Source organism: Panthera uncia (genome assembly GCF_023721935.1).
Source record: "Panthera uncia isolate 11264 chromosome A3 unlocalized genomic scaffold, Puncia_PCG_1.0 HiC_scaffold_11, whole genome shotgun sequence".
NCBI lineage: Eukaryota > Metazoa > Chordata > Mammalia > Carnivora > Felidae > Panthera > Panthera uncia.
Genome location: NW_026057578.1, coordinates 64,183,330 through 64,204,091, shown reverse-complemented (window position 1 = coordinate 64,204,091; position 20,762 = coordinate 64,183,330).

Below are 20,762 nucleotides of genomic sequence, written 5' to 3'. Positions count from 1 at the left end.
TTTTTTTTTTTTTTTTTTTTTTTTTTTTTTTTTTTTTTTTTTTTTTTAATGTTTGTTTTTGTGAGAGTGCGCCAGCAGGGCAGGGGCAGAGGGATGGATACAAAGAATCCAAAGCGGGCTCCACACTGACAGCAGCGAGCCCCAGGCGGGGCTCGAACTCACCAACTGAGGGATCATGCCCTAGCCGAAGTCAGATGCTCGATCGACTGAGCCACCCAGGGGCCCCCCAAAATTCTTTCATTTTTAAATAAACTGCCCAATGTAGTTAATAGTTCTCAAGGCCTCATCCGACCAGCTCCACCTTGCTCCCTCTGTCCTCCCATCTGAGACTTGCAGAGCCAGCCACGGCTTCTCCTTCTGTTTGGTTTTGCAGACTATTATCTGGACAGAAGATTGGTATCTGGGGATTCACAGAATGTTGACGTGTCTCTCCAACCCCTCCAGATTTGGGGCGGAGGCACTGTTTGGCTTTATAAGATGCTTCATTTTTAAAAAACAGAGAATCCAGCTCCCTGGATGGATTAAGCATCACATACTCAGACTACGGGAAGAATGTCCAACAGCTGTTGATAGGCAGGGAGAAGCTTCAGAAAAAGTGTGAAATGGGTTAGATAGTTATTTCCTGTCCCCTCTCCCTATTCTGTTTCCTTTACCAAACTCCTGTTTCCTTCGCTCCCCCTGCATCCATTCTCTGAGTCCTCACTCCATACCCTACCACCTGCACCCTTTCAGAACCTCAGGACCAGCTTGCTCCTGTATAAGAGATTTAACAGCAGACTGTGTGTATGAGTCCCTTCCACATATATTTTAGTCCTGACCTCTGACTGTGGAGCAAAAGCAGTTGTTCAAGGCTTGCCAACATTTCAACATAGGGAAGGAGATTGGGAGGGGACAGGACGCTAAAACTGGACACATCACACCTGTCTGTCATGAGAGCAGGCAAGGGAGCGCTAGTGTCTTCAAGATGATGGATTCCACTCTCTAGCACCAACCCGTGGCTCCCCAACAAAAGCATCATCAGCACATGATCAGTATTAAGGCTTCTAGAGAAGCAATCCTGGGCAGAACAGATGGCCAGCACTGGCTGTGACATTCATGTCAACATCTGCATGCACAAAGCTTCCCTTTGCTACTGCCCCTTTCTTAGAGTGCGATAGACAAGGCAGAGAGGAAGAGCCAGAGGTAAGGGAAAAAAAAAAAAAAAAAAGGCTGGAGTCGATGCTCTGTCTGGCAATGGCATTCACGACTTGGGTCCTACCATGTTCCCTCAACCATGAAAATGTTTATTCACACCCCCTTTTGTGCCTCAAAACTGCACCAAGGACCTTACATATATGACCTTATTATATTTCTAATGACAATATGGTAGGTACTGTGGGCAGAGTTTATACATGTGGAAACAAAGGCTCTGACATGATGTATAACTTGCCCACGGTCACAAAGTAAATGCCTGCTTAAGCCCTTGGAAAGCATGAAGTCAGTTGAGCAGACACTTAGAAGTCCTAAGACACGCTCACGCTCTGTGTCTAATTCTGTCTTTACAACCTGCATGTGAGATGGGCAAGACAGGCATAACTCTTGCCCCCATTTCACAGATCTGGAAACTGAGGCCCGACCAGGCTAAGTTACTTACCTAGGACAATCGAGCTAATCAGTGGCGGAACTAGGGCTAGAACCCATCTCTTCCTAGGCCAATACTCTGTCCACTGCTTAATGGCAGGAGATAGTGGCTCTAGCAAGAAATAAAGAAACTGCAACATCTTAACATTTAGAAAAAGAAAGACGGAGAATCTCAGGCAGCCTCTTTTAAAAGTCATGAGCTACATGTTAGCTACCTTGTTTTTACAGTTGCACTCTGGGGCTAGTATAACTTTAATTAGATTATCTAGTTAACCTTGACACAGCCCAGGGATGTCTGTTTAATGCTGACTCTTACAAGAACAAAAATGTGTAACGCTGCTCTCATTTAATTAGCAACACTGAAGAAGAAGCATAATTAATGATAAGTGTGAAGGTAAGACCTCCCTAATAGACACATCCACAGCCTACTTCAATTTGCCAGAGGTTGAGCCTCTCAGCAAATGGAAAAAGGGGCTGGAAGTTAGGAGGGCTGGTGTTTTTGTTTGTCTGTATTTGTTTTATTTTTAATTTTTGTAAATGTTTATTTATTTTTGAGAGACAGAGATGGGCGGGGGGTGGGGGGTGCGCAGAGAGAGACAGAGACACAGAATTCAAAGCAGGCTCCAGACTCTGAGCTGTCAGCACAGAGCCCAACACAGGGCTTGAACTCACAAACTGCGAGATCATGACCTGAGCCGAAGTTGGACGCTTAACTGACTGAGCCACCCAGGTGCCCCAACTGGTGTTTTAATATACTGGCCACAAGACTATCTGATACAGATGAAGAAATACATTCTCGGTGCCTTGATAGCCTCATCTGAAAAATGGGAGAGGTCTCATGTCTTATTTATTTGTCAGGATCAAAGGTGAGTGTACAAGGGTTGGAAGCGCTAGAAAGCTTCTCCACAAACGAAAACCATCATGACATCAGGCTAATCTGAGTGTCAGTCACAGAGTTTGGCCATAACAGCTGCTCTTCATCACCAAATCCACACTGTCCCAGGGCTGGAGGCATAACTGGGGGTCAAGCTGCTCTTGACCAGTTCACGTTATATTGCTGAACCTTCTTTTTTTTTTTTTTTAACGTTTATTTATTTTTGAGACAGAGAGAGACAGAGCATGAACGGGGGAGGGTCAGAGAGAGGGAGACACAGAATCCGAAACAGGCTCCAGGCTCTGAGCTGTCAGCACAGAGCCCGACTCGGGGCTCGAACTCACGGACCGTGAGATCATGACCTGAGCCGAAGTTGGCCGCTTAACCGACTGAGCCACCCAGGCGCCCCTGTTGCTGAACCTTCTTAGGGCAAGGAGGCTTCATGTACTAAAATACTTGGCATTTTGTTTTCTCTCCCTAGATAGGTACTAGAATTACCTGCAATATAGACCAGCATTTTTTTTGTTTGTTTGTTTTTAATGACAATTCTAGACATGGCATGTTAGAATTCTCTGCTTTCTCATCATAAGATAGTTAAATAAGTTTTCCAAATCATCCGAAAAGACTCAAATTTATTTCTTACTCCAAATTGTTCTTTCTACGAAGTGCCCACTCCTGTCTTTCTTGGTGGCCCTCCTGCAACCACAGGGTGGTCCTGCAGAGTATTTGGTATCCAGAACGCACAACATAAACATGGGCCTGGTTAACTCTGTCCTCCTGCAGGCCCAGAAGCATTTACTGAACTCCACGCTGGACCTCGTGAAACTGCAGAGTGGGTAAGGTGCTCGTTCCTTGTTTGCATGGAGCATGCAGTCCACATGCAGTCTCGTTAGGAGCCAACAGCTTGAAACACCTCCGTGAACCACAGGCAGTAAACAGTATAAGCGGTTAAGATAAGGAACCAGCTAGGATGAGCAGGGTCACAGAAAACTACTCAGGGAGGCAGGACTTCAGCAGATCCTAGAAGGATACATAATACCATCCTTACATGGCTTGAGGGTCAGAAACTGCTTCTGCCCCTCCCCCACCCATATATGTGCTATCTCATTTGATTCTCCAACAACCCTGAGGGATAGGAACTATTATCCCCACTTAATAGATGAAGAAGCAGAGATTTAGAGAGATTAAGTAACTTGATAAAAGACATTGTCTCCAAGGGAGTTCTTCTGGGTCCAAGATCAAAGATTTCCCCACTGGCAGTGGGGAAACTGCTGTTTATTGCACAGCTTTGACATGCTGTGTTAGATACTTTCCCACAAAGTGGATGTCCAGACACTGCAGGGAAAAGAGGTGGGTTAAAATTTGAAAAGGACACAGTGACATAAAGATTCTCTGTCCTTAAGTGAGTACCCACTCATTTGGGAAAAAGACCTGAAACCTCAGAAGGAGGATTAAGGGCACTATCCGTGTTTCTATTGGGTGTGAGAAGAAGGCAGGAGTCAGTGTGGTGGCCCTTTGTGGGATGCAGCCTCCATCACTATGGGGTGGATTGTGGAGGGGGACTGCTGGAGGGGACCCGCTGGAGGCTGTGGGATGCAGCCTGCAGATACGTTTCTCTCCACGCTGCAGGGGAGGAACACGTTTCTATCATTTTTTTTTTTTTTGACATGTTAATACCTACAAGTTTATACTTACTCTCCCCAAGGTGGAAACTCACATTCTGAAACATGTGATCCTGATCAAGGGAAGCAACCATGTAAGGACCAGGAAGCTAGTCAGAAAAGAAAACAAAACTGATGTAAAGCTTCAGTGGGTATATATGCCACAACTCAGCCAGGAAAGACCTCTGTGTCCAGAGCTTTGCTCTCCAAAATGTCTCAACTTCTGGGTCATTGGTCCAAGCTTGGCTTAAGTCAATAATAGAACCATTATCAGCCCTTGGTCAAGACGATCCTGGTTGCTGACTTCCAGCTGAATACAGCCTGGTGTGGGGCCCCCAAGATGTCCCCACATGGCACCAGTAAGGCTGGTTGCTTAATTAGCTATCTTCTTCTGACCTTCAGGACTCCGTGCCTAATGTCTGTGGGCCACCAGGGGACCAAAACACTATGCCTGTTACCCTATAAGCAGGATGGATTTCAGCAGGTAGAGAGAGAGAGAGACTGAAGTTAATTAAGCCAGCTTGCATCAGTCTATTGGTTGGTGGTGAAATTCTTTGTTTTAAAAATGTTTATTTTTGAGAGGAGGGGAAGGGGGGGGGGAGAGAGAGAGAGAGAGAGAGAGAGAGAGAGAGAGAGAGAATCCCAAGCAGGCTCCACGCTGAGCATGGAGCGTGATGCAGGGCTCAGTCCCACAACGCCAGGATCACCATCTGAGCCTAAATCAAGAGTTGGACACTCAACCAACTGAGCCACTACGTGCCCCGTTGGCGGCAAAATTCTAAGCTGCGGCAAAATTCTAAGCTGTGCCAAACTGCAGGAGGTTGTGAACAGACGAAGGTCAAAAGCCTTTGGGAGGGCTCTCGTGACCCTTCCGTAAGGCTGTGTGGCCGCTGCACAAGGGCCGCCTGAAAGGGACGAAGAACAACAGCTTCAGGTCCCAGAGATCAGGACGAACCCCACACCCAGGGGTCGACAGCTGCATGGATGAAATCAGAGCAGAGCCAAAGCAAGTACTTCTCAATCTTGGCTGCTCACTTGAGTCACCAGAGGAGCCTTAAAGACTGATGCCTGGGTCCCCTCCCCCAGAGTCTGACTTAATAGACTGATTTAATGGTGTGGAGTCGGGGTATCAGGGATTTTAAAGCTTCCCGTGTGATTCTCATGTGCGCCCAGGCCTGGGAACCACTGTTGCAAAGCAGTCAGCTTAAAATAAAAAGGTTTGTGTTTTGGTTTTGGTTTTTGTGGAAGGAAAAGGAAATTGATATTTATTGCGCACTGGGGCAAGGTGCATTTCATGGACAATCTCATCTGATCCTTGGTTAAACTATGGGGCGATACTGGTCCTGGTTTTTGCAGAGCAGTGATTCTCAACTTTGGCCTCCAGCAGAATCACCCGGAGGGCTCACTAAACCACAAGCTTCTACACCTGCGATCACATGTCTTCAGAGGCCTGAAACCCACGTCTATTTCTGAAATTAACCACTGCTCTAAGTATTTGGGGTGGCCTTTTAGAATGAATTTCAGAGCCACAAAAGAAAAGCAGTTGTAACACTTCACAGAACATATTTCATTTTAAACCCTAAACAATATCATCCTGTTTGCCCGCCTCCTTTAATCACCAGATTTGGCTGTGGATGGATGTTGGTTGTTTGAAAGAATGAAATGTGCCCTCAGAGATAAGGCCTTGCCACAATTGAAGTTACTCAAAAGAACAGTCTTTAGCTCTACAGACAATTCTAAAGGAGTGGCAAAAATGTGCAGAAGAGGGTGGTATTCTCACGGCCAATTTTCTGGTGTATTCGGATGTTTGTCCAAAGGGAGCAGAAATTAGTATATGAATCTATAACAGAGGGGAGTAAAGGCATCAATGTTAATCAGTCAAAATAGAAGAAATTAAACTTGCAAACTCAGGAGGAACTGGGCATATCAGACAGACCTCCACAAGGGGGGGGGCGGGGAACCACATTAATATAGCTTCACTATGCACACCTCTGGTGAGAGGCATGGGCTCTGCCCGAAAAGAAACCAAGCCTCACTGGGAGAGAAGACTAATACTATAGATTTGTGTATCGAAAGTCCTAAAACAGGGAATACCAAGAAGAGGTGAGGGCTAGAGTGGCTAAAACAGGAGTGGATGCTCCCACTCATCTCTTCCCTGAAGGACGAATCCTGGAGAGTGTCTCATACCTCAGCCTCCCAACCTCCCTTCCACTGGGGCCGAGCCCCTGACTCCCTGACCCACGTTGATGGTCTGTGTCCCTGGAGAGCGGGCCTGGACTGCATTCAGAGGTGACAGTAATGTCTGGGGCCCACCCAACATGGCCCTCTAATGGTCAATTCTGCTTAGAGCCCGCTGGAGATGCTTATCTCATGGGCTTCTGGGCTCCAGGCAGCCTGGGAGAAGAGCAGCAGACCCAATTACCAAGCAGCCCCATAGGTATAGCCCATGTGGGGCTCCAGATGACCCAGCGCCTTATATAATCTGAGGACGTGTGCAGTCCCCAGCCCAGCTGGGAAAAGCCAGGCAGGCAGAGGAGTACCAGTGGTGAACTGTTGCCGTGCCTAGCTTCTCTGAGCCCAAGGCTTAGCGGGGTTTTCCTTATTCGATATATTATGAGCAACACCACTTTGTACCAATCACTACAGTTTGTAAAGCGCTTTATGAGCTAGTCTGTAAATCTCACCCAGTAGGATAGAAAGAGCAGGTACCATTATCCCCATTTGAGAGTTGAGGCAACTTGAAGTTCAGAAGGGGAGTATCAATGTGCGGAGCTGGAACAGGAGCCCTGAGCTCCGGGTTTTCCAAGGACACATGAACAGAGAGCCCCCTGCCAACCAGCACTAGACATGTCACACAACTGCAACAGACCTTCGTTATTCATTGCCATTCTATAACCTAGCTTATCTTAAATCATTTCCTTTTTAAAAAATGCTTTGGTGAAGATAAGGGTAATACACATTTAGTGTAGGCAACTTTAAAAGTACAGAAAGGTATAAACAAAACGAATTGAGATTTTATTGGATTTATGGCTTCTTAATGGTTTATCACATTTTAAAGAATTCTTTAAAGATACTCATAACAGTCAGTCATATATTGTGTGGGTATGTCACAATGCACTATGCTATTGTTGAGTTATGGTTTCTAATTTCTAGGTGTTATAAACACCACTAAGGTGACTGTGCATTAGGTGTTGCTTTCTAATTTATTTTTTATGATAAATGAGGACACGTATCAGCTGGCTCTCAGCTCCCCACAGCTGCCTCGCAGTGACTCCCCTGTGCAAGTTGAGGACTGGACAACATTAGCATTTCCAGGGCCACGACGGCTGCTATTGAAGGCAGGGTCTCGGGACAGGTGCCGCAGAGGGAGGTATCAGGGGCAGGAAGGTAGGAAGCGCACACCCTCTTGGCCACTTTCCCTGCCCAGTCTCATAGGCCTCCTTTCTCTCTCTTGCCATATCCATGTTAACACAACTGAAGAGAGATGGCCAACTGAGTTGGAATTGGAGATCCCAGTTCTGTAAAGGCAGCCACTCTTGTTGGTCAGGAGGACCTCCTTCCCCATTGTATAAGTGTCTTTCCATCTACTCTGATCTCACCACAACCAATGTGTGGACAGAGAAGGCTCCGTGGCATCTGTACCCATGAGAAAGGGAGGAAAGCGAGTAGCTGCGAGGGGCATCAGCCTGGCTCTCCATGGTGCTCTCTGGTCTCTGATGCCTGCTACTGCCTGACCCTACACTGTGCAGACTCTAGCCGAGGGACTAATCAACCTCAGTGAGCTGAGATACTGTGGCTGCTGGTGCTACAGCATGAGATACTTGCTGTTGTAAAGGTCTCTCATCATACTGCCTCTGATTTAATCCTGAAACAATCCTATCAGGGAGGTATGGTATCATCCCCATTTTACACAGAAAGAAATAGGTTGCAAGGATGTTAAGTGACATGCCCGGTATCACCCAGTGATGGAGCCAGCACTCAAACCTGTCATTAAAAACATTTTTTTTGTAAAGTTTACTTATTTTTGAGAGACAGAGCACAAGTGGGGGAGGGGCAGAGAGAGGAGGAGACACAGAATCCGAAGCCGGCTCCAGGCTCTGAGCTGTCAGCACAGAGTCTGACGTGGGGCTTGAACTCACAAGCCATGAGATCATGACCTGAGCTGAAGTTGGATGCTTAACCGACTGAGCCACCCAGGCGCCCTTCAAACCTGTCATTTAATCATAAATCCTATTTCTCTTCATTGCATTGCCACCTTCTGGGAAATGCTCATAAGCAGATCCCTCTTGCAGGTTCAAATGGGTTAGCTGAGCTGGGTGTATTGGGGGTGAAGCCTTCCCTCTAAGGATACTTTATTAGATGAATTCTGGATCTGGGAAGGGATGTCCCCAAAAGAGACACCCTGGCCACCCTCTTGCCCTAGGTCAGCCCCTTTTAAGCCAGGCCCAGTGGGATACATTTTCTCTGCTTGGAGATGTCTGTGTTTAAAAAAAAAAAAAAAAAAAAAAAAAAAAAGTCCTTACTTTGCAGACACCACAGGTAAAGTGTTTCATTCTAATTTTTTCCTATTAAAAAACTTTTATTGATGTCTAATTGACCTAAGTTACATTTGTTTCAAGTACACAACAGAATGATTCACTATCTGCACACACTGCAAAGTGATCACCACAATACGTCTGGTCCCCACACTATTTTCCTCGGGGCGACTTCCCTAGGCTTGAGACTATCTGTCCGCACTCAAGGGTCTTTCTCTAAAGCTTCTATCTGCCAGCAGCCCTTCTTCCCCTGGGTCCCACGGGCTTCCAACCGCATGATCTGGTGGTTTGGCTCAAGCCATTCTGCATGTGCAGCCATCCTGATCCTATACCGCTGCGTGCAGCTAAGAAAACTGAAGAAATGACACAGCAGAAAGACAAAGGAAAAAGTGCCCGAGATGAGATGTGAACGGATTCCCACGCATGAAGCATGCACTTTCTCTGGAGGGAGTCGGGAACAGCTTACCGTCAGTGACCCCAGCCTCTACAGACCAGCTCCTGGCCTTCCCTGTCCCACATCCCACCTGATACACATGCCCTTCATCCACCTGGCCTGCCTAAGTGACACCCATCTCTCGGGACCTCCCGCAGCCCATGTTCTCCGGGAAGGCCTCACCTCTGCAGACTTCTGCACATCCCGCATCAGAGATTCCGCACTGCATGATCCAGCCCTGGTATTTATTCTCTTCTTATATCACTTCTGTAGTCTTTGTCTCTCCCTCTAGACCACATATTCCCCAGGGAAAGGACCCATCACCTGTTCTTCTGGTGTCCTCTAAAGCATAAATAGTACAAAGTGGTACAAATTGGAGACACTGGATAAAAAGCACTTGAATGATTTCTGTTCTGTGAATTCCTCAAAGTCTCTCACCGTTCTAGGTCTTTTGTAAGAATTCTAACCCAGTTCTCAATCAGAATAAAAGGTTTCCATCCAGGAAGAGCCACAGACAGAGAGATTCAAAGACGTGTGTGTGTGTGTGTGTGTGCGTGTGTGTGGGGGGGGGGCGGCGCACACGTTTCCAACTCCTTGAATGAAACCTGGGGTCTGAACTAGTACTGCTGACAGCTGCCTGTGGGGTCCCACGCACCAGCACTTCTCAAACTTGACTGCGCACACAAGTCACCCCAGGATCTTGTTACAGTTTCTGACTCAGTAGGTCTGGGCTGGGGCCTGTGAGTCTGCATTTCTAGCAACCTTCCAGACGATGCTGATTCCACTGACGACACCCAGGGACACAACGGAGATGTCGATGTTGACAGGGTCAATGTTACCCTTGATGTCATCCTTATCCAAAGCCACCTAAAGTCTAACAAGTCAGATCTCTCTTCTGCCAGGAAGAAGCTCCCTCTCTTTTTATATTTTCTTACAGGATATTTCACTGGGCTCCACTTGGATGTCCCCGCTCTCCTTTGAGTACCCCCTCCCTCCATCATCTCATCCCCTTTTATTTCTTAAAACTCCTTCCCTAGGGGCCAGTCCAAGCCCAACCTCCCGCAGACGCTTCCCGGCCACCCTCACTCCCTTCTCCAAGGCGCTTCCTGCCTACATTACTCACTAGCTCTCATGAGAGGCCTCCCTGTCTTGCTGGCTTTTCTAAGCCAGAGCCCTGCTGCTAGAGCTGGACTGTAAGTACCTTGGTGCTTTTGCACGGAGAAGGGGCGCAGACACAACATTTACTTCTGTGCATCCTTCACGGGACCTTGGCCCAGGGCAGACACACTGGGTAAATATTTGCTAATTGACTCTAAGGACAATTCAAGCATGCCCTTTACTCTTCTCCTTTCCCTCTCAGGGCCGAAAGCAAAAGTGATCACAGCAGCCTTGGCCTCCAGCCCCAGCCCCGGGGCCTTGCCTCTCCCAGGAGCTGCAGCTGGGCCAGCTTAGATTTTGTGTAGTGCTCCGCAGCTCCTCTTCCCTTCAGTGAAGAGTTAAAGCACCGGGAAGGCTGCTTCCCACTTGGAAACCTCCATTTCCTCATGCAGCTTGAACAAGAGAACATCTATGGACGGAGGCTGAGCGAGCCAACTGCACAGGGAGTGAACTCACTCTGAATGGGGCTGTTCTAACGTCAGCCAAGTCAAGCCATTAAGATGCCAGTCCCAAGGCGCAGCCCCCAGCCTCACCTCTAGATATCCCCTCAGCTCTTCGGCACAAAGGATGAATGGTGAGCACAGAGCCTAGTGAAAGCAAGCTCTTTCATGAGCAGGGAAGCAGGGCTGGGTGCTGCAGAGTGGGTGCAAAAGTAGAACTCCTCCTCCCTCCCGCTCCCCCTCTTCACCACGCTGAACCAAATTAACCCCCGATGTACATGGAGTTGCCCAAACCACTGCTCCTCAAAAAGGCAACCGAGGGGAGGGGGTGAGTAATAACATTAGAGAAAATATGTGCAGTGCCAAAAATAATCACCGTGTCATGAGAAAACAGAACTGGGCCGCCTCTGGGGCCAGCGCTGGGCATAGGCAGGAAGGAGGGGGCAAAAATTCCCCTGGCAGTGTCGTCAGGCATTCTGGGTGAAAAAATTTAAAAAGCTATAACTGGAGTAGACAGTTGTCAGAAAGAATGCTCTTCTTGAAAAGAATATGATTTTAAAGGTCTGTTCTCTCCTATTTCAGACACTTTAATTTCAAAGAAAATAACATTTGTTTAGTCTTTGAATCGGGACTGACGCTTGATCATATGCTAATAGTGAAATATCCCAGGATCTGCCTTACTAATCCCAATTTGACGCCAGAAATTCTGGTGCCTGGTATTTAAAGTATTTCAAAACAGAAATAGAAGGCGGGGGGGGGGGGGGCGGCGCACAGACAGAATCTCTTACTTTCTCCCCCCATCCCATAATGCCTTCTCTCCTCCCTATTTAAAAAAAGAAGAACATGGGGAACCTGGGTGGCTCAGTCAGTTAAACGTCCGACTTCGGCTCAGGTCATGATCTCACGGTTCGTGGATTTGAGCCCTGTGTCGGGCTCTGTGCTGACAGCTCAGAGCCTGGCGCCTGCTTCAGATTCTGTGTCTCCTTCTCTTTCTGCCCCTCCCCCACTCACACTCGCTCGCGCGCGCGCGCTCTCTCTCTCTCTAAGATAAACATTAAAAAAATTTTTTTTAATACAAAAAAAAAAAAAAAAAGAAGAAGAAGAATGCAATCAAAGATTAAGGAAAAAGAAAAGGAGAGAGAAAGGAACCCAAAGAAAACCTCGGGGACCCTTTCTGTCCTGGGCTTCAATCCTATTTTCAGACTGTTACACAGTTGCATGTCCAGAGCTGTGGGATCTGATTCATGGCCAAATGCTAGTCCTTGCTTTCTTCCAATTCTGCCTGCCATACTACAATGAGAAGGGAGATGTTCATGCACATTATAGAAGCTACATTCCATTCCTTTGTAGAGAAGTCATCAAACGCCACGGGAAATGCCAAAGTCTTCCCCCAAGTTACTATCATGCTCTCAGATGATAATATTGAGCAATTTGGGAAATGGGGTTTTCTCCCCGGCAACAGCCTTTCCTCTCCACTCACTCAGCAAGTATTTATGAACCCCTCTTCATGTGCTCAGAATGGGAGCAGTAGAATGAAGCCTAGAATGACCACTCCTGGCCTCAGGGAGTTTGCAGAGAAGTGCAGGGTCAAGTCCTGAAGGGCTGGCCTGGCAATCAGCCACTGTGATGCCAGGCACCAGGAAAAAGTCTGCAAGGCTGAACAATACAGGGAAAGCTGGCTTCTGGAAGAGGGCTGCTGGAGCAGGGGGTACAGGGAGGCAATCGGTGGGCAGGAGGGATGACAAGGACAAAGATACTGCTGAAGAAATTTGGGGGCGGGGTGGCTGGGAGTCAGGAGACAGGCTGGAGCAGGTACCAGGCTGGAGAAGTCAGAGTGGGGAGATGCATTCATTCCACAAACACCACTGAGTATCCACAAGGTGCCAAGCACAGAGGAGGGCTTTCAACAACAAAACGACAGGGAAATAAAGTCTGATGATCAGATACCTGCCTACCCCACTGACTGGTAGTGTCTGAGGTGCCAGGTGGTGGGCAGGGCAGAACCCAACCTGGATCCCTCTTCTGCTGGATGTGCTTTTGCCACGCTGGACAGCAAGTATGAGAACCCCTCCTGGAAGTAATGCCAGGGGAAATGAGTCCCTTTATTAGGAGCTCTAAATATGGCAGCAAATTGTGGGCCACCACGGACTGGAGCCTTGGCTCAGCCCACAGAGACCTCAGCAAGGCATGCTTGCTAAACAGTAACTCATAACCGCTACCCATGGGACGAAAAACAAACTTCACTGAGGGTGCGCGGCTCTTCTGGCTCCAGTGGTGCTTTGTTTATTTTCAAAGACATCAGCCCCCATCTTCTGGCTGTTTCCCCTTGCTTCCTGATTGAGAAGAATACAATTCCAATCAGACCTCAGGGGAAAGAACAGCTCTCCAGTCCACTCCCCTTGCCCCCACACCATTTCAGCATGTCACTGCCCTGTTTAAAAATGAGAGTGGCTCCCTACTGCCCTCCTGATGAAGCCCAAGCTCTAGACGTCCCTTGAGGTCACCTAGCCACGACCTTGCCTTCTCGTCTTTATTCCTGGAAGCCAGCAGCACCCTACCTGCTCCAGCCAGACCACGTTCCATACTGCCCCCCCATCACTGAGCACCCCTAACTGTCACCCAGTTATTTTTTTCCACCTGAAATGTGATCTTTACTCTCCTATATTCCAAACCCTGTACTTTCAGAACCACCTCTTCCATGGAGATTTTTCTGATCACTCTACCCAGCCCACCCTGATCCCCCACCCCTGTCCTGAACACATGGAGAGCTGATCAATACTTACCTGTAAGGTAGCATCACCTTATTATTCCTTATCTTATGGGCCTTCTCTGATGGCAGAGGCAAATGTCCAAGTTCTTATGTACACACAGCCTGGCACTATACCTTACCCTCAAAATAAGAGTTTCATCTCTTTCAGATGGCAAGTTGGAGTGAAGGCCAAAGCAGCCAAGACCACCCCCCCCCCCCACCCCCCCCCCCCCCAGCTATAGGATCAGGACTGCAGATTTCTAATGCTTTGGTGCTTTCTGAGTAGAAAGGGGGTTAATAAAGAGGAACGATGGTGACTGTCTTCCTCACTAGGTTACCTAACATCTGATGACTCCTCACTGTCCCAGGAAACAGGTCTCCATACCCTGTCTTCATACTGAAGGTGCTGGCTGTGCCTGCTGTCCTCATCACAGGGGGTGTTCAGTGAGCCAAATGCCACTCAGCTTTCACTGACAATGCGCAAGCCTGGACAGAGGTGCCCCCCCCGCACCAGATGAGACCAGGGAGGTTTCTGTCTCAGATCCCAGTTCCTTGGCACAACAGCACAATTTGCTGCCCAACACCACCCATCACCCAAAGCTTTCACGTCACATGTATGGATGCCCTTCTTGGAATCAGATTTTAAACAACGAAGATGCCAGGGGTTGGCCAGGGTTCCACCCCTTTAGTGATGTAACTTGAGAAAATGGGCCAAGCCATCCCCCTGCCCCCAAAAAGCTTCTAAAGACAAAAATCCTAAGAGACAAAAACCAAACAAATTTAAAACCCAATGAATACCCTGGAGGTCAGCAAGAAGGGTTCAAGAAGGACCCACACTTTGGAATAAACATCCTCCATTAGCCCAAATGTCAGTGTTTAAAAATCTAGTCCCCAAACCTCAATCCCACCCCCTCAACACACACACCAGACCAGGAGGGGGTTAATAGAACCCAGCTGCTCCCCTTATCTGGCTAACCTGCTAATGGCAAATCTCTGCTACTGATATTTTATCAGTGATTTCTGCAGATCACTTTTATTAGAGATAATGTCATTTTTACTTCATTATCCAGCCCAGCAGTCAAAGAGAAAACAAGTTGCTATTTTTTTCTGTGAAACACCAGTTCCGTCCATTAATGCTGACAGGTGACAGCAAACTGAAACTCTTTGGCCACAATTTTGGGCAAAAGACTGGGCAGTTAACCCTCTGTTTCCTGGGTGGAGCGGAGCACCCCAGAAGCCTCTTCCATTATGGCTACAGAGCCAAGGATGGTTTCTATGTTTCTGATGCCCATTACCCCGAATGTTCAAGAAGGGCCCATTGGTTTTGCCTCAGCCATCCTGCACGCTCAGTCCCAACTCGGCAGATAAAAATGATTGTATGACATCTGGGCAGGCGAGTGCAGCAGCACTGTTAATTCTACTTTGTGGAAAGTGATAATTAACATATGAGTCAGCAGCAGAGAAAGACTTTAAGCCCAGAGAAGAAACAGCCCCAGAGTCCCTGAGGCCTCAGAGGCCGGACAGTGTTCGATTAAATGATTTAGAAGATTAGCCCTAGTATGGGGAGACCTGATCGGAGGGTGGTTGTGTAACCTCCAGTGGCTCTTTAGAGTGGCTCTCAGCTATGCCTGGAATAGTCCCAACCAGGCCGCCAGCGTGTGGAAGGAAAAGGCCCATTCCTCCGGAATCAACTAAGAAATGTTCTTTTCTGTCCTACTGCTTACTTGTTTCTCCTAATTATTTTCTAAAATGCCAGATGCAGCTTTGAGTGACTTCTGATTGACTTACAGACTGGGACAAACCCATCTGTCCTATACCCGCTGCGGTGGGCCACACCCCACAACTCTGTAGCACCTGGAAGAAAGTTCTAAAGCAGCCAGAGGTGTCTACAAAGCCACTATTTACTTGGCTAAAAGGGCAAGTACTCCTTTGCAGTTTAGCATTTTTGATAGAAGTGTGGCTCTCTGGAATTTAAGTCCCATCTGGCGTTTATGTTTGGTGAGCTTTTAGCTTTCATTAACTGAACATTTACTGAGTGTCCGCCCTGTGCCAGGCACTGGGGATACAGAAGGAAAGACAGGGCTCTGCCCTCAACCAGCTGACAGTCTAGTGAGGGAGACAAATAAACAAACCACGGCCAGGTGGACCGCCTGGAATTTGGGGCTCAGACACCCCCTCTGTGACCCAGCAAGAGTCCCTCAGGTTTTTCTAAACCTCAGTGTCCTACAAAACAGTTACTCTAAAAGTGCTGGCCTCCTTGAGCTTTTGTGCGGAGTAACACATGTACATGTAGCCTCGATCCATGTCTGTGGCACACCGTGGGCTGGGCGGCGCTGAAGGTGCTGCTGCAGAAGTCAGCAGAGAGTGCTCTTGGGAGCACAGAAGGTGCCGTGACCCAAGGCAGGGAGAAGGGGAGCCTCACGGAGGGCTCTCTCAGTGAGACTGTGCGGACAAACAGGAGTTGGCCAGGACAAAGAAGTGGTAAAGGGGTCTCGAGAAGATGCAGCACAACAGGCCTGGGGAGGTCTAATAAGGAGGTGCTTGGCTCAGGTTTTTAGGAGCACAGGCCTTACCAATCGGGGCTGGCTTCCAGAACAATGTTTGGGACCGTCCCTCCCAAGGTGTCCCAAGGTGCCCTCAGCCAGAGGCAGAATCCTGGGTCCGCTGGAACATGGGGCAACCCTGTTGTGGCATTTCTTCTATTTTTGCATTCCTCGTGTTTTGACAATGAGATGATTGTGTGGATATTACAAGAGGTGATTATCTCCATGGGCGCTGAGCCTGTTTTAGTGCAAAGACTTTGCCTTGCCAGAGCCAAGACTTCTGAGGTCACCGCTGAGTTGCCAGTTCTAGAGAACCTCTGACAAACCTCAAGGCCACCAGGGAAACTGCTCTTTGCAGGATGGCTTATTTTAAAAGATAAGCCATGCTACACAGGTGTTGGATAGGAGACAGTCTGTGCAGGGGACAGTTTCAATTCAGGGTGGCACACTAAACATCTTCGTGTGCCTAGCTTTGTGTGCAAGGAATTGAGGGAAGAAAGAAGTACCCTCTGCCGTGAGGCAGTAACTGCACAGAAACGGTCATCTGTTCAGGCGCCTGGGTGGCTCAGTCAGTTAAAGCATCCGACTTTGGCTCAGGTCATGATCTTGTGGTTCGTGGGTTCGAGCCCAGCATCCGACTCTGCGCTGACAGCTCAGAGCCTGGAGCCTGCTTTGGATTGTGTCTCCCTCTCTCTCTGGCCCTCCCCAACTCACATGCGCACACACTCTCTCTCAAAAATAAATAATATTAAAAAAATTAAAAAAAAAAAAGAAATGGTCATCTGCACTTCTGGATTCCATAAATTAGGATTTCACCCCAGATTTCTGTGGACTGGGAGTGTTCAGTACAGTTCACATCAAAGGAGTGGTGAGCACTGAGCTTGTTTGACTCTTGCGTGATCAAAAGCATTAAGGTGAAACACTGGAGGAAAAGTTTTAAGAAAAGGGAAACGATGAAAATATTCCTGTTTTTTCTACATGTTACAACAAGCAGGGAAGCACATATGTTCCGGGACCTCAATCAAAATACGGTCAGCAGTTACACATTCTTAGTTGGATTTAAGTCACTGTGAATGATTCATCTTGATGCCTGTAAGTGAACTTCCTGGCTGTGAAGGGATGGCTGGGGAAATTAAAATGTATACTATCCCATTAAGAAGCAGGCAGAGGCTATCCAGATAGCCAGTGGTGCTTTTAGCTTTAGGGAAAGTTTTTTTTTTTTTTTAATGAAAAATCTTACTATTCTTAAAATTTTCTTAGAGATAGAAATAGGGATGAGCACAGGCCAATGAACAAGCAAGTCTCCAGGGAAAAAAAACTTGCTATATAGAGGGAGGGCTCCTGACTCCTATTGCTTTTAGCTGCCAGCTTCCCTTGAGTATCTTCCTGTTCTGCAGAATAACCTCCATGCTCCTCTCCTGCCTTGTAAGGATCCAGAGTAGAGGCTGAGTCCCAGGAAAGAAGGAGCATTCTAGAAACGGTACCTCCTGTCCTGATGTTGCCTAGCACCCAGATGATGATGCCCAAACCAGCATCCCCAGCCAGAGGTCTCCACTTTAGGACAGGGTCTAATCACCCAGGAAGGATTTCTGGAACTGCCCTTATTAAGGAAATGTAATATGTAACTTGACTTAAAAAATCCAGGAAGCTCTAACACTCTATCAAGTTCTTAAGACGTTTTCTTTCCTCCATAATCCTTGGCCAAGTTCAAAGGTGAGCACTTTCCCAGAGGCTTATTAGGAATAATGTTTATTTCACATATTTGGGGTTGCAAAGTTTGATTCCATCTTGCTTATTTGGGAAAAAATAACTTTTTTTATGAAAGGAAGGGAGGGGGTGGGGGATGAGCCAAGGGTAAAATTTGGGAGAGAAGAAAGGTGCTTAGAATACTGGCCTGGAGGGCAGGCTCAAGTTCTGAACATTTTTTATCTCTGATTTTCTCTGAAGGGTCGTAAGGCCAGCTCACTGTACCTTTCACTCTTCTGAACCTGTGTGACCGCACCTGTCCTCCCTATCTTTGTGGCTGCTTGTGTCAATGGGTGCTCTGATGGCAAATGTAATACAAGCTTGTGCCTTCACAGAGGGTGCTATATAAATAAAGTGAACTGACAGGGATTACCAAGATTTCTGGGTTCTTTACTGTGAAAGGAATTCAGCAGAAAGCTGTGTGCGAGGGTTTGTGGTCTGTGCATCTGAAGCCAGGGTGTCACAACTGGCCTATTGAGCCAGGCCATCACTGACGGCTTGGGGCGGGGGGGGGGGGGGTTGGGGAGCAGAAGTTCTCAGTGACCGAGGGAGGCCAGGGAGTTCATTCTTGAAACTCATCTGTCATATCCACTTCATATCCATCCCCCAGGATAAAGCGCCAGATCTAACTGGCCCTGCCACCTCCCATGTTTGGTTAGTGAGGAGGAAGTATGGGAGTGCGAGTAGCGGGGGATACAAATACTTGATGCCTCTACCCATCTTATCTGCTGACTTGGCCTCTACTTGTTCCTCAAGCCCCCAGCTCACCCCTCCAAGGACATTCCCCCACATTCCCTGGCTGGGGTGACCTCTCTTTTGTCTGCACCACTCTTTTGTCACACGGCGGTCTTTGCCAAGTATTGTTAAGTCTCTTGTCGCCTTTGTAGGTCAGGGGCACTCAAGGCCCAGTCTGCATATCTACCTTGAGGAACTATGGGATAGTCAGGCTGCAGGAGAAATTGGAAACTTGGCAGTTTCCTCAAAACCTAAGTTCCAACACTGCTGGGCAGAGGTGGGGAAGCCTCAGGGAGCAGGTGGACTCATCTCTGATAAGGATGGTTCAGTAGGCATGAGGTAAAACCGAGCTCTGACAAAGCTGGGGCTGGAGGGCTCTGCAGGGCTGCCTCTGAGCGCTGCCCTCTAGAGGAGGGGCTGAGAACACCACCAGGATGCCCGGGGCCGTTCGAAGCCTTGGGAGGGCACAGCACTGGGCTTTTTTCCCACAAGTCGTGCAACACATGATTGTTTTATGCCTACTTTGTGCCAGCTGCTATGTTCTACCGGAATGATTGTCTAAGAAGATCTGGAAAACCAGTGAGTTTTCTAGACTTTGTCCCTCTCCATCCTGATGTGTAACCCTGGTCTTGCTACAGTTCTACTTTAAATATGAATACAGTGTTCCAAGCTGAAGAATCCTGGGATTTGATCAACTGGTCTGAGGTGCCGTCTACAGTCTTTGTGTTGGATTTATGGCTGCTACAAATCTCCTGACTGCTCTGGTCCCCTTGATATTCTCTATTCCTATTGTCTTACCACCCCTACCACCAAGATTTAAATTTCTAATATTCTCTCACTCTCTAATTTTCTCCTGAATATTAATATCCTCTCTCCTCTTAGATTATAGCTCCTTGAGGGCTGGGGCCATATATTCTATTTTTTCTCTCTCCCACCGCGCTCAGCACAGTACTGGGACCAGCACACCACTGGCACTGAATGTACACTCAATCACAGAACAACAGCATTTTAGAGTACACACGATGTTAGCATGTATCTAGTCGGATCAGGTCCCTCTGATGGACACATGAGGAAACTGAGGCTGGAGGTCATCATTCACTGACTCAGGCAGCACAACCCATTTTCACGTCTTGGAGCTAAGACCAACGTTACGAGCCATTAGGACACACCCTCTGACATAGACTCTACTAGAATGACCCCCATTTTGCAGATGAAGAAACAGGAGTAGGGAGTGCTTAAGCAACTTATCCAAGATGCTTCCACTAATAAACAGCAGATCCGGGACTTGAGCACAGGCTATGTGGTTCCAGGGCATACATGGTTACCACCACTCTATCCCATTTCTCCTCTCCAGAACCCCTAGAATCATCTCTCGCCAATTCCCCATCATGGCATTTACTATCTCCTGCCTTGACTATGACCACCTGCATGCCTGTCTCCCCCTACCCAGCCCCCACTAGATTGCAGCTCTCTTGGGCAGGAACAAAGGTGTTTTCTTCTCCTTTAATCTTCCAGGGTCTCCATTCAGTGCCTTCCCTAAAGTGGATGTTTATGGGTAAAATTCCCAGAAAAATACAAATAAAATACGCTAGACTAGATAAGGCAATAAATTTCTTCCTCCTAGAATGCTGTGCAGAACTCTAAAAAAGTTTTTTTAATGTTTATTTATTTTTGAGAGAGAGAGACAGAGAGGGAGAGGGAGGAGTAGAGAGAAGGAAACACAGAATTTGAAGCAGTCTCCAGGCTCTGAGCTGCCAGCACAGAGCCGGATCCGGATGCGGGGCTCGAACCCGCAAACCTGGGATCATGACCTGAGATGAAGTAGGATGCTTAACCGACAAAGCCACCCAGGTGCCCCTGTGACGAACTCTTTACACCTGTTTTCCCCATGTTTACCAACATGTTTTCCCCACGTTTCCCCTGTTTACCTACAGGGTACAGGCATCTGTTAAAAGTGCAAATGCCTTTGCCAAGGCCTCTCCACCCTGACCAAACATTGCACAACTCTTGCACAACCATGGAGTCACAAGGGAGGTTCATCCTCCAGGCAGGTGATCTGGCCACTCCTTTCTGCAGCTTATTCATGGTTTTCCTTCCCTTACTCTTTCACTCTGTACAGAAGACTCCATCCTGGCCCACATCCTTAAGCTACTTACTACTCCAAGACATCTTATGTCCCTTAATATTAAGTAGGCAGCTGGGACTGGAAACTAATGTGAAAGCAGACCCACCATCCCCCAGCTTCTCCCAGGAACATAAGTTGGTCCC